The 11,808-nt window shown below is 40.8% G+C and overlaps 1 non-coding gene across 1 annotated transcript; it reads right to left on the bottom strand.

Moving 5' to 3' along the window:
• Positions 1-2,482: 2,482 nt before the first annotated feature.
• Positions 2,483-2,589, bottom strand: LOC132518882 (U6 spliceosomal RNA). Its single transcript, XR_009540007.1, has one exon. It is a non-coding gene; the product is annotated as a U6 spliceosomal RNA (small nuclear RNA).
• Positions 2,590-11,808: the final 9,219 nt, after the last annotated feature.

The following is an 11,808-nucleotide window of genomic DNA, read 5'->3' as shown; positions in this document are numbered from 1 at the left end:
TTTATAGGTAATCATTTCATTAGTTTTCTATTTATTTTTTCTGTATTTCTTTATGCAAACATAAGGAAATGCAAATATATTTATTCCTGTTTTCCATACTTTCCTTACAGAAAGATAACATAATTTACACACTATCTTGCACCTTGTTTTTTCACTTAGTAGCTAGAACTGCTGGTACTATGTTAAATAGCAGCAGTGAGAGCAGACATCTTTGCCTTGTTCCTGATCTTAAGGGGAAAGGATCTAATCTTTCACCACTAAGTATGATGTTAGCTACAGGTTTTTTGTAAATGTTCTCTTTCAAGTTGAAGAAGTTCTCCTCTATTCCTAGTTACCTAGGAGTTTTTATCATGAATAGATGTTGAAATGTGTCAAATGCTTTTCTATATCAATTGATACAATCTTGTGATTTTGTTGATATAGCAGATTACATTAATTGATTTTGGAATGTTGAACCAACCTTGCATCCTTAGAACAAACTTTATATGATCATGGTGTATAATTGTTTTTCTATATTGCTGAAATCTCTTTGCTAATATTTTGTTAAGAATTTTTGAAATATCTTACAATTCTATATGTCAGTTATACCTCAATAAAACTGAAATTGTAAAATAAAACTAAATTAGCAGAGAAAAAAGAATTTTTGCATCTATATGCATGAGGGATATATACATACTGTCTATATGCATGAAGGATATATACACTAGTCTGTAGGTTTTTCTTTTTCATTTTCTTTTTTTTTTCTTTTCTATTTTTTTTTTTTGGCATTGTCTTTGTTTTTGTTATCAGGGTAATACTGACTTCATTAAATGAGTTGGGAAGTATTCTTTCCTCCTCTGTTTTCTGGAAGAGATTGTGTAAAATTGGTGTTAATTCTTCTTTAAATGTTTGATAGAATTCAGGAGTGAAATCATGGTCCTAGAGATTCCCTTTGGGGTAGTTTTTTAATTATGAACTAAATTTTGTTAATAGTGATAGAGCTAATTCAATTAACTATTTAATATTGGGTGAGTATGGAATTTGTGTTTTCAAGGAAGTGGTCCATTTCATGTAAATTGTCAAATGTATGTATTTACAGTTGTTCATAGTACTCCCCTTTCATTCTTTCAATGTCCGCAGGGTCTGTTTTACTCCTGATATTAGTAATATGTGTCATCTCTCTTTTTTCTTTGTCAGCCTTGCCAGTGCTTTGTCAATTTTATTGATCATTTCAAAGAACTAGCTTTTTGTTAATTGATTTCCTCTGTTGTTTTTCTCTTTTCAGTTTCACTAATTTCAGATCTTATCTCTATTATTTCCTTCATTCTGCTTGCTTTGGATTCTTTTTCTAAGTTCTTGAGTGAAAACTTAGACTATTGATCTGAGACTTTCCCTCTTTTCTTTTCTTTTTTTTTTTTTTGGACGCGCAGGCTCAGCGGCCATGGCTCAGGGGCCCAGCCACTCCACGGCACGCGGGATCCACCCAGACCAGGGCACGAACCCGTGTCCCCTGCATCGGCAGGCGGACTCCCAACCACTGCACCACCAGGGAAGCCCTCTGATGTTTTTGAATGTATCTTTTTGTAGAGCCCTTTGGTGGTTGTTGTAAGTACTACATTATACATACATAATTTATCACAGTCTAATGGTATTGCTATTTTACCAGTTTGAGTGAAAGAAACCTTACCTCCTTTAAAGTCCCTTTACCCTCTACCATTTATAGTTGTCTTAAATGTTACCTCTATATATATTGAGACCCACATTAGACAGTGTTATAATTTTTACTTCAACCATCAAAACTAATTTGGAAAAATCAAGAAGGAAAGTCTATTGTATTTATCTATATTTTTGCTCTTTCCATTGTTCTTCTTTTTTGATGTTCCAAGATTCCAACATTTTTCATTTTCTTTCTGTTTGGGGAACTTCCTTAGCCATTCTTTTATGTTAGGTCTGCTGGCAACAAATTCTCTTAGTTTTCCTTCGTCTGAGAATATCTTGATTATCCTTCTATTCCTGAAGCATATTTTCATCTAGTTGACAGAATTCTGGGTTGACAGTCATTTTTTTTCAGCTCTTGAAAAATATTGTACCACTTCTTCTAGTCTCCGTGGTTTCTGGTGAGAAATCTGCTGTAATTTGAATTGTTTTTCTCCACAGGTAATATATTGTTTCTCTCTAGCTGCTTTCAAGATTTTTTATTTGTCTTTATTTTTCAGATGTTTGTCTCTGTTGTGTATTGACATGGCTTTCTTCAGATTTATCTTATTTAGAGTTGTTTCTTACATCTAGATGTATGTTTTTTACCAAGTTTGGGGATTTTTCAGCCATTATTTCTTCAAATACTTTTCAGTCCCATGCCTTCTCCTCTCCTGGGACCCTGATGACATAAATGTTAGATCTTTGTTATAGACCCACATGTCCCTGAAGCTCTGTTCTTTTTTATCGCTCTGTATTTTCTCTCTGTTATTTCAATTGGGTAATATATATCATTCTATCTTTCTTTTTTAATATGGAGCACTTCATGAATTTGCACGTCATCCTTGCACAGGGGCCATGCTAATCTTCCCTGTATCATTCCAATTTTAGTATGTGTGTTGCTGAAGCGAGCACCATATCATTCTATCTTTAAGTTAATTGATTTAATTGATTCTTTCCCCTATCATCTCCAATCTACTATTAAACCCATCCACTGAGGTTTTTGTTGTTGCTGTTATTGTACATTTTAGTTATAAAATTTTGCATTTAGTTCTCCTTTATATCTTCTATTTCTTTGCTGAGGCTTCCTATTTTCTCATTTGTTTCAAGCATATTCGTAATTTGCACACTGCAGCATTTTATGAAGGCTGCTTTAAATTTCTTGTCAGATAATTCTAACATCCATGTCATCTTGGTGTTGGTGTCTGTTGATTGTCTTTTCTCACTCGTGTTGAGATCTTATTGTTTCTTGGTGTGATGAATGATTTTCTGTTGAAACTTGGATGTTTTGATGATTATACTATAGGGCTCTGGATCTTACTTAAATATTGTATTTTAACCAATTGCCTCTGACACTACTCCAGTGGGGAAGGGAATGCTGCCTTATTAATACCAAGTGGGGTAAAAGTTCAGGTTCTCCACTCAGCCTCCATTGACACCCAGGTTGGAGAAGGGGCTCCTTGTTATTGCTGGGCAGGGATGGGAGTTCAAGCTCCTTACTAAGCCTCCAATGAACCACCCTGCCAGGAGGGCAAGGAATACCTTATTACCGCAACCCACATCTGATCCCCTTGAGGAGGCGGCCTCATTACTGCTGAGCAATTGTTAAATTCCTGACCCTCCCTCAGGCCTCCTCTGACAACACCCCAACAAGGAGGCAAAGGTGAAATGGAGGTGGAAGTCCAGGCTCCCCATGTGGTCTCCACTGACAAGCAGGGTGTTGGGGTGGCAATGCTTTGTTTTCACCCAGCAAGGATACAAGTCCTGGCTCCTCACTTGGCCTTCTCTGCCACCAAGCTTCTGATGGGGGCATAGATCGAGCTATCTCATTACAGCTTGGCAAGAATGAAGTCTAGGCTTTCTTCACAGCCTTTAACGATGGAGATGGGGGTGAGGCCATCATTTTTTTTCTGTGGAGTTTGGCTGAAGTAAAGTGGTTATTGTCTAAAAGTTTTCTGTCTTGCTAGGCTGTCTCTTTCTAGTCCTTTGGCCACAGAGAGCAGGCTTTGTTGAGTCTTTTAGTCAGTCTGCTTTTATCTCTCTACCTTTCAGAGTCTTCTTACATCTGTTTTATAAATAACTTCCAGGAGTTTTAGTTGCACTTAGCAGGAGGAATAGGGAAAATTATATCTACTCCATCTTTCCAGAAGCAGACTGGAAGACTGTTTTAATATCGTCAAATGTATTTTACATTCCGACCGGCAATGTACAAGGGTTGCATTTTCTCCATGTCCATACTAACACTTATTTTCTGTTTTTTCGATCATAGCCATTCTAATAGGTGTAAAGTGATATCTCATTGTGATTTTTATTTGCATTTCCCTTATGATTACTGATATTAAGCATCTTTCCATGTGCTTACTGGTCATTTATATATCTTCTTTGGATAAATGTCTATTCAAGTCTTTTGCTTATTTTTGAATTGGGTTGTTTGGGGGGTTTGTTATTGAATTTTAGGAGTTCTCCATACGTTCTGGATATCAATCTTTTATCAAACTGGTGCTTGCAAATATTTTTTCCCATCCCATTACTTTTTTACTTTGTTGGTGGTATCCTTTGATGCATAAAAGTTTTTAATTCTGATGAAATCTAATTTGTCCATTTTTTTCTTTTGTTGCCTGTCCCTTTGGTCTCGTATCCAAGAAATCATTACCAAATACAATGTCATGAAAATTTCCCCTATGTTTTCATCTAAGAGTTTTATAGTTGGGAGTTCCCTGGTGGTCTAGTGGTTAGGATTCTGTGCTTCCACTGCTGTGACCCAGGTTCAATTCCTGGTTGGGGAACTGAGATCCCACAAGCCACGCAGCCAAAAAAATAAATAAGAGTTTTATAGTTTTAGTTCTTACATTTAGGTCTTTTATCCATTTTGACTTAAATTTTGCATATGTTAGATAAGGGTAGAGTTCATTCTTTTTCATGTTGATATCCAATTTTCCCAGCACCATTTCACAACACTACTGAAAAGACTGCCCTTTCCCCAATTGAATGGTCTTGGCAACATTGTCAAAAATAACTTTTTTAGAAGACTGAAATCATGAATTCATAAAAATATAAAATAAATACATTAAACTATTTAATTTAACTCATTGATTAATGATAAAATCAATAAGATGTTGCAACCAATTTAAAGGAGAATTCAAAGGACAGAGACATACATAGAGCCTGAAATGAATCTACAAATAGATATAAAATTGACCTTTTTAGGGGTGTATGTATTAGTTTCTTACTGCTGCTACCACAAATTTACTGGCTTAAACAACAAATTTATTATCTTACAATTCCAGAGGTCAAGAAGTCTAAAATGGGTGGACAGGTCTGTTTCCCTCTGGAGGCTCTAGGGGAGAATCTATTTCCTGCCTTTTCCAGCTTAGGCAGGTTTCCTTCATTCTTTGGCTCAGGCCTGTGCATCACTCCAACCTCAGCTTCTATTGTCATGTCTCCTTCTCTAACAGTGACCAGTCAAAATGACCCTTATGATTACATTGGGCCCTCCTGGATAATTCAGGAGACTCTCCTCATCTCAAGATCATTAACTTATCACATCTGCAAAACCACTTTGGCCATGGAAAGTAACACATTCACAGGTTACAAGGATTAGGACATGAACATTTGGGGGGGGCATTATTCTGCCTACCAAAATGGGGGGTCAATTGTTCTTCCATCATAAAGAATTAATTTGCATATGTACAGATTAAAATCATTTGCATTGCTATTGGTTATCTTTAATTTACAAAATTATAAAATAGCACAAAGACAATGAAAGGCGTAGACACATGCGGGAATAATCCAGAAGGTAGTGCTTAGTTTTCTATCCCACTCCAAAGCATAGTTTTCCATTGAAGATGCCCAATAATTCTTTTGGCCCATTTCAAAGTCTTTCACAATTTGTAGTGATTCTCTAATCTGTTTTATCACTTTATTTCTGTTTCAAGTTCTTTCCTCATTGACAACCTCTATATGTCTTATCATGCTTTCTGCTCTATTCTCCTTTGAGCTCCTTTAAATTTTGTGTTCATTTGTGATTTTGTATTTTCTTCTGCTTCTCTCCTAACTTCTACACGACCCTAATGTCCACTGACTATCGGCCCATCTCCTCCTCTTGTTTGGCTTTTTCTTTCCTAAGGTCTTAAATTTCTGCTTTGCTGTCTTTCTTCAAAGCTGCAAATACTTCATTGAGGTATTGTTATTATTATTAATATATGTTGTACGGTCAGGGTACAATTTTCCCCCTCCTTTAGCAGCATTTTTTCTGATGTATTTTCTTCATCTGCAAAATAATTCTGTTGTCCCTTTTCAGGATTTTTCTTATGGTATTCTTATGAATGTGCTGCAATACCTATTATGTTGCTGATATTTAGGTGAGTTCTATTTTCTTGGAGTAGCTATTATCAGGGGAGTCCTGGGTGTTAGTGGGATTGGGGGACATGGCTCAAGGGCTCCCTCCTCTGTGACTACAAAGGACAGTTTCTTTCACCTATCTCTCTGCAGAGCCAGGCCACCAGACTAGAAGGGCTCCCCCAAGCTCACAAATACAACTAAACAACACACTCCCAGATAACCAATGGGTCAAAGAAGGAATTGAAAGTAAAATCAGAAAGTACTTTGAGATGAATAAAAATGAAGACACAACATACCACAACTTATGGTATGCAGCTAAAGCGTGCCTAGAGGGAAATTTATAGCTATTACTGTCTGTATTAAGAAAGAAGAAAGATCTAAAATCAGTAACCTAATGGTTTACATTAAGACACTGGAAAAAGGAGAGCAAACCATCCTAAGGAAGGGTGCCTTCCCAGCCTCTGAGCTCCTTCAATTCTTTCACCAGCAGCTGCTGTTTCCAAGGGACACTGAGCCTGCCTTCCAGAGATCTACTCTTTTTCCAAAGCAGTTATCCCTAGGTTGGCCACATCTGGGCCTCCTCCAGGCCCATCCACATCTTCTCTCAACCTCCTCCAGCTGATTTTCAATCTTTATCACAGCAGCTTCTCCTCAGGGTGAGGCCTTCTCTTTCTAGGACCTGCTCATTAGACTCTTCCCCACTCCCCCTGCTTCTCTGCCAGTCCTAGTGCTCCACTGTGAGAGCTTTTGGCCACAGTTAAATGCAATTTGAGGCTTGGAGCTTTCTTCTTGTTCTTGGAGGGACAGTAGTCTTGAAGAAGGATCTTACTTCCCTGTTCAGGGATTGAACCTAGCTGCCAGTCCACCAGGGGCTAGAGGCTAGAAGCAAAGTTCCCTGATTCTTACTCCATTTGAAAGCAAAAATGTTTCAAGGAGGCAAAAACTTCAAAACAGGTAAAAAGTTTATTGTTAGAGACAGAGCACAACATATGGGAGAGCACACAGAGAAACAGTTTATTTATTTAAAGTAGAAATACACACCCGGAGAGGTGTGCAAGCGTCCTGAATGAGGAGTGCATGAAGAGGTGATTTAAATCACTTATATAGGACAGTTCTTCTGGGTCTTTTTTTACGTTTGGCCAATTATCTTGTTTCTTTTTTTCACACCTGACTAGTCTTAGGACCCTCCCCAAGATGCCTGCGCAACTCTTTTCTAAGATGGATCCCACTTCAGAGGCCTATGGGTGTATGTCCATACATATGGTGTGGCGCCACCTCCCTTTCTGATCCCCAAGGAGCCTTCCTGCACATGTGCAGACAGGGAAGTTTTCCTTGACCTCAGGGGTGGGCACCTTATCTCTTTACTTTAGCAGAGCTCAGCTTCTGCCACTAGCTTTGTCCTTGAAGTGTCTGGGTGAGAACAAAGCTTCAGTTTTACTCCACCTGACAAACACCAGCTGTCTGGCCCAGGGGCGCATCTATCTCCTACCTCACTCTGTCTCCTAGATTCACCAAAGGTGGAGCTTTGTTTTGTTATTGGGGGATGGGGGAAAGTTCAGGGTCTCCACTGTTCTGCATGGTTTTTAGGATAAAAAGTGTGAAGGTCTGAACCCTCAGAATGGGAGAAAATATTCACAAATGAATGAACAGACAAAGGATTAGTCTCCAAAATATATAAACAGCTCATGCAGCTCAATATTAAAGAAACAAACAACCCAATCCAAAAATGGGCAGAAGACCTAAGTAGACATTTCTCCAAAGAAGATATACAGATTGCCAACAAACACATGAAAGAATGCTCAACATCACTAATCATGAGAGAAATGCAAATCAAAACTATAATGAGGTATCACCTCACACCAGTTAGAGTGGGCATCATCAGAAAATCTACAAACAACAAATGTTGGAGAGGGTGTGGTGGGAATGTAAATTGATACAGCCACTATGGAGAACAGTATGGAAATTCCTTAAAAAACTAAAAATAAAATTACCATATGATCCAGCAATCCCACTACTGGGCATATACCCAGAGAAAACCATAATTCAAAAAGACACATGCACCCCAATGTTCATTGCAGCACTATTTACAATAGCCAGGTTATGGAAGCAACCTAAATGCCCATAGACAGACGAATGGATAAAGAAGATGTGGTACATATATACAATGGAACATTACTCAGCCATAAAAAACAACGAAATTGAGTCATCTGTTGAGACGTGGATGGATCTAGAGACTGTCATACAGAGTGAAGTAAGTCAGAAAGAGAAAAACAGGGCTTCCCTGGTGGCGCAGTGGTTGCGAGTCCACCTGCCGATGCAGGGGACACGGGTTCGTGCCCCGGTCTGGGGGGATCCCGCATGCCGCGGAGCAGCTGGGCCCGTGAGCCATGGCCGCTGGGCCTGCGTGTCTGGAGCCTGTGCTCCACGGCGGGAGAGGCCACAACAGTGAGGGGCCCGCATACCGCAAAAAAAAAAAAAAAAAGAAAGAGAAAAACAAATATCGTATATTAACGCATGTATGTGGAACCTAGAAAAATGGTACAGATGAACCAGTTTGCAGGGCAGAAGTTGAGACACAGATGTAGAGAACAAATGTATGGACACCAAGTGGGGAAAACCATGGTGGGGTGGGGATGGTCATGTGCTGAATTGGGCGATTGGGATTGACATGTATACACTGATGTGTATAAAATTGATGACTAATAAGAATCTGCAGTATAAAAAAACAAAACAAAACAAAAAACCTGGGCCCCGCAGTGAAAGCGCCACGTCCTAATCTCTGGACCACCAGAGAATTCCCTATAACCTCTCATTTATTTATGGCAAATCAAGGTTTTTTCTTTTTTTTTTTTTAATTTTAAAAGTCCACTAAGTGTATACTCATAAAAGAAATCATTTCTGGAGTAATAAATGTTCTGAACAGCTCAAAATAAATAAATAAAGCTAAAGTGAGCCCCCCCCACAAAAAAGAAGTGTGAAAGTCTGGAACTACGCTGCTGCCAAACTCCTGCCTGAGCCCCTGCAGGTGTTCCAAGGAGCTTTATCACCAAATAACTCAGTCTTGACCACAGCTCATGTGAGAGGGAACAGGGGGCTGTCCTAGCCCATGGTATTGGGGGTACCCTAGGTTACACTAACATGGCTCCCACACCAAGGAACAGAGGCTACTGTCCCCTTGCATGCTCAATGCCACATTTTTACTGGGATTATTGAGCCAGAGTACAATACTTCAGTTAGGTTCTGATGCTAACCACCAAGAGCTAGCATCAGATTCCACAAGCCTTTCCTTACTTCAGACACAAGCTGGATACAAATTTGGGGGTTCTCATGAGCCCCTCAGTTTCAGTCAATTACTAGAATGACTCAGATCTCAGGAAAGCACTAGACTTATAGTTTTATCGTAAAGGATACAAATCGGGATCAACCAAATGAAGAGACACATAAAACAAGGTCTGGGAGAGGCTCAAATGCAGAGCTTCCATAGCCTTGCCCCTGGAATCAGGACACATCACCCTCCTGTCACATCAAGGTGTTCACCAACCAGGAAGTTCACCTGAACCTCAGTGTCCAGAGTTTTTACTGGGGTTTCATTACATAGGGATGGTTGACTGAATCATTTGCCATATGATTAAACTCAGTCTCCAGCCCCTCTTCCATCCCCAGAGGTTGGGAGTTTGGGCTAATATCCCATGGCTCAAAGCCCCATCCCATGGTCTTCCTGACCTGACCAGCCCATCCTGAGTCAGCTTTTTTTTTTTTTTAAGTTTTTGTTTGTTTGTTTGTTTTTTATTTTGGCTGCATTGGGTCTTCGTTGCTGCATGCGGGCTTTCTCTAGTTGCGGCAAGCAGGGGCTACTCTTCGTTGCAGTGCCCAGGCTTCTCATTGTGGTGGCTTCTCTTGTTGCAGAGCACAGGCCCTAGGTGTGCAGGCTTCAGTAGTTGCAGAGCGTGGGCTCAGTAGTGGTGGCACATGAGCTTAGTTGCTCCGTGCCATGTGGGATCTTCCCGGACCAAGGCTCAAACCCATGTCCCCTGCATTGGCAGGCAGATTCTTAACCACTGTGCCACCAGGGAAGTCCCCTGAGTCATCTTATTAGCCTAAACTCAGGTGTGGTTCAAGGGCCACCATTAATAACAAAGACTCTCCTGTCATTTGGAAAATTTCAAGAGTTTAGAAGCTTCATCCCAGAAACCCAAGACAAAAACCAGACAAATTCTTTATCATACAACATAAGGACTACAAGATAAGTGTGCCCAAGACAGTGAGAAGCTGAAACCTGTCTTCAGAGCAGTCAAGGGGACCAAGAAAGAAGGCCTGGGAAAGAGAGGATGGCATACCAGAGAGCTGTGTCCATAAGAAGCTACAAGGGACTTATTCCTCTGGGCTCAGAAGAACAGGCAATTCCAGGCCCAGGAAACAGGCTGATCACTAGGAGAAAATGTCCTTCCTACTTGAACCCCTCTGAGACAACAATGGACCTGCATGTAAGCCAGTGGCTGCCATCTCTGGGCTCCCATGTGATGGGAGGTTAGAAAAGACCTTTCTTCAGGAAAGGAACCAGGTAACCGCTAAGGATCACTGAAACTCACAGGGGCCCAGCACAGTGCCCAGATCTCAATGCACACTCAGTAAACGTTTTGTTAGTCTGTGCTAACCTGCCCCTCCAGCTTTTGGAGTAATGGGGGAGGGTGGAGTAATGGGGGAGCCACTGTTGTATACAACAGGATGCAGCATCAAAATTGCATTGTCTGCAAAAGCCCCTCTGAGCAGAGCTCACTGGCCATCTATCCTCCTTACACCTCCTCTTGGCATGGTCTGGGTCTACTCTCTTCTTCTCCCGCAGTATCAGCCTCTTATCCTCAAATTCCCATACAAAACCCCAAATGAGGCTCCAGGACAACCTCTACTCAACTATGAACTCACTAAGGGGAACCTTAAGCAAAACACCAAGGACCCTTGGTCTCTGCCCTCAGCAGCACAGAAAGGAAGATTTGACCCCCTCCTCCTTCAACACACCTGGGTCTGTTCTTAGCAGGGCCCCCACTGCAAGGGTAGGCTAGGGTGAGGTGTTTCCTCCCACTTTACCAGCCAGACCAGAGACAAATAACACCATCCTCCCAGGGGGTCTTCTGTCTGTCCTTCTGCTGCTCACCCAGCCTGGTTTCTTGGGTACTTGCTCTGGACTTGCTCGCCATGCACAAGCTGATTGGAATTCTGCTGCATTATGCCCCCTCTCTTGGTCCCCTGCCTGTCAAGTCCCCACCTGTGGTATCCTCAGAGTCTGCCCTTCTCTTCCTGTGTCCATGACTTTCACACTCTCCTTAGGTGCTCCTACCCAGTCCTATGGCTTCACATCCTACCCAAATGCTTAAGACCTCTATTTTCTGCCCAGGTCCCTCTCCCATCTGTAGATGGACATACAGGAACTTTTAACTGTGGTTTCCTCTGGGGAGAAGGTCCAGGAGTTTGGGATGGGGGGAACACCCTTTTTACTTTACTCATTCCCTACTACTTGAATATTTCACGATTCTGTGGTTTGCCATCTATGAAGGTTAGTGTTATGTATCAACTTGGCTAAGCTGTAGTATCCAGTTATTCAACCCAACACTAATTGAGATATTGCTGTGAAAATATTTTGCAGTTATGATTCATTTCTACAGTCAAGTGACTTTAAGTAAAGGGGATTATCCTTGATAACCTGGATGGGCCTCATCCAATTGGATGAAAGTTTTTAGAGTAAAACTGAAGTTTCCCTGAGGAAGAAATTCTGCCTGTGGATGCAGTGTCAGCTCC

This window comes from Lagenorhynchus albirostris, chromosome 3 (genome assembly GCF_949774975.1).
Source record: "Lagenorhynchus albirostris chromosome 3, mLagAlb1.1, whole genome shotgun sequence".
NCBI classification, from domain to species: Eukaryota; Metazoa; Chordata; class Mammalia; order Artiodactyla; family Delphinidae; genus Lagenorhynchus; species Lagenorhynchus albirostris.
The sequence above is the reverse complement of the archived record's forward strand: the minus strand, read 5'-3'. Positions and strand labels throughout refer to the sequence as shown.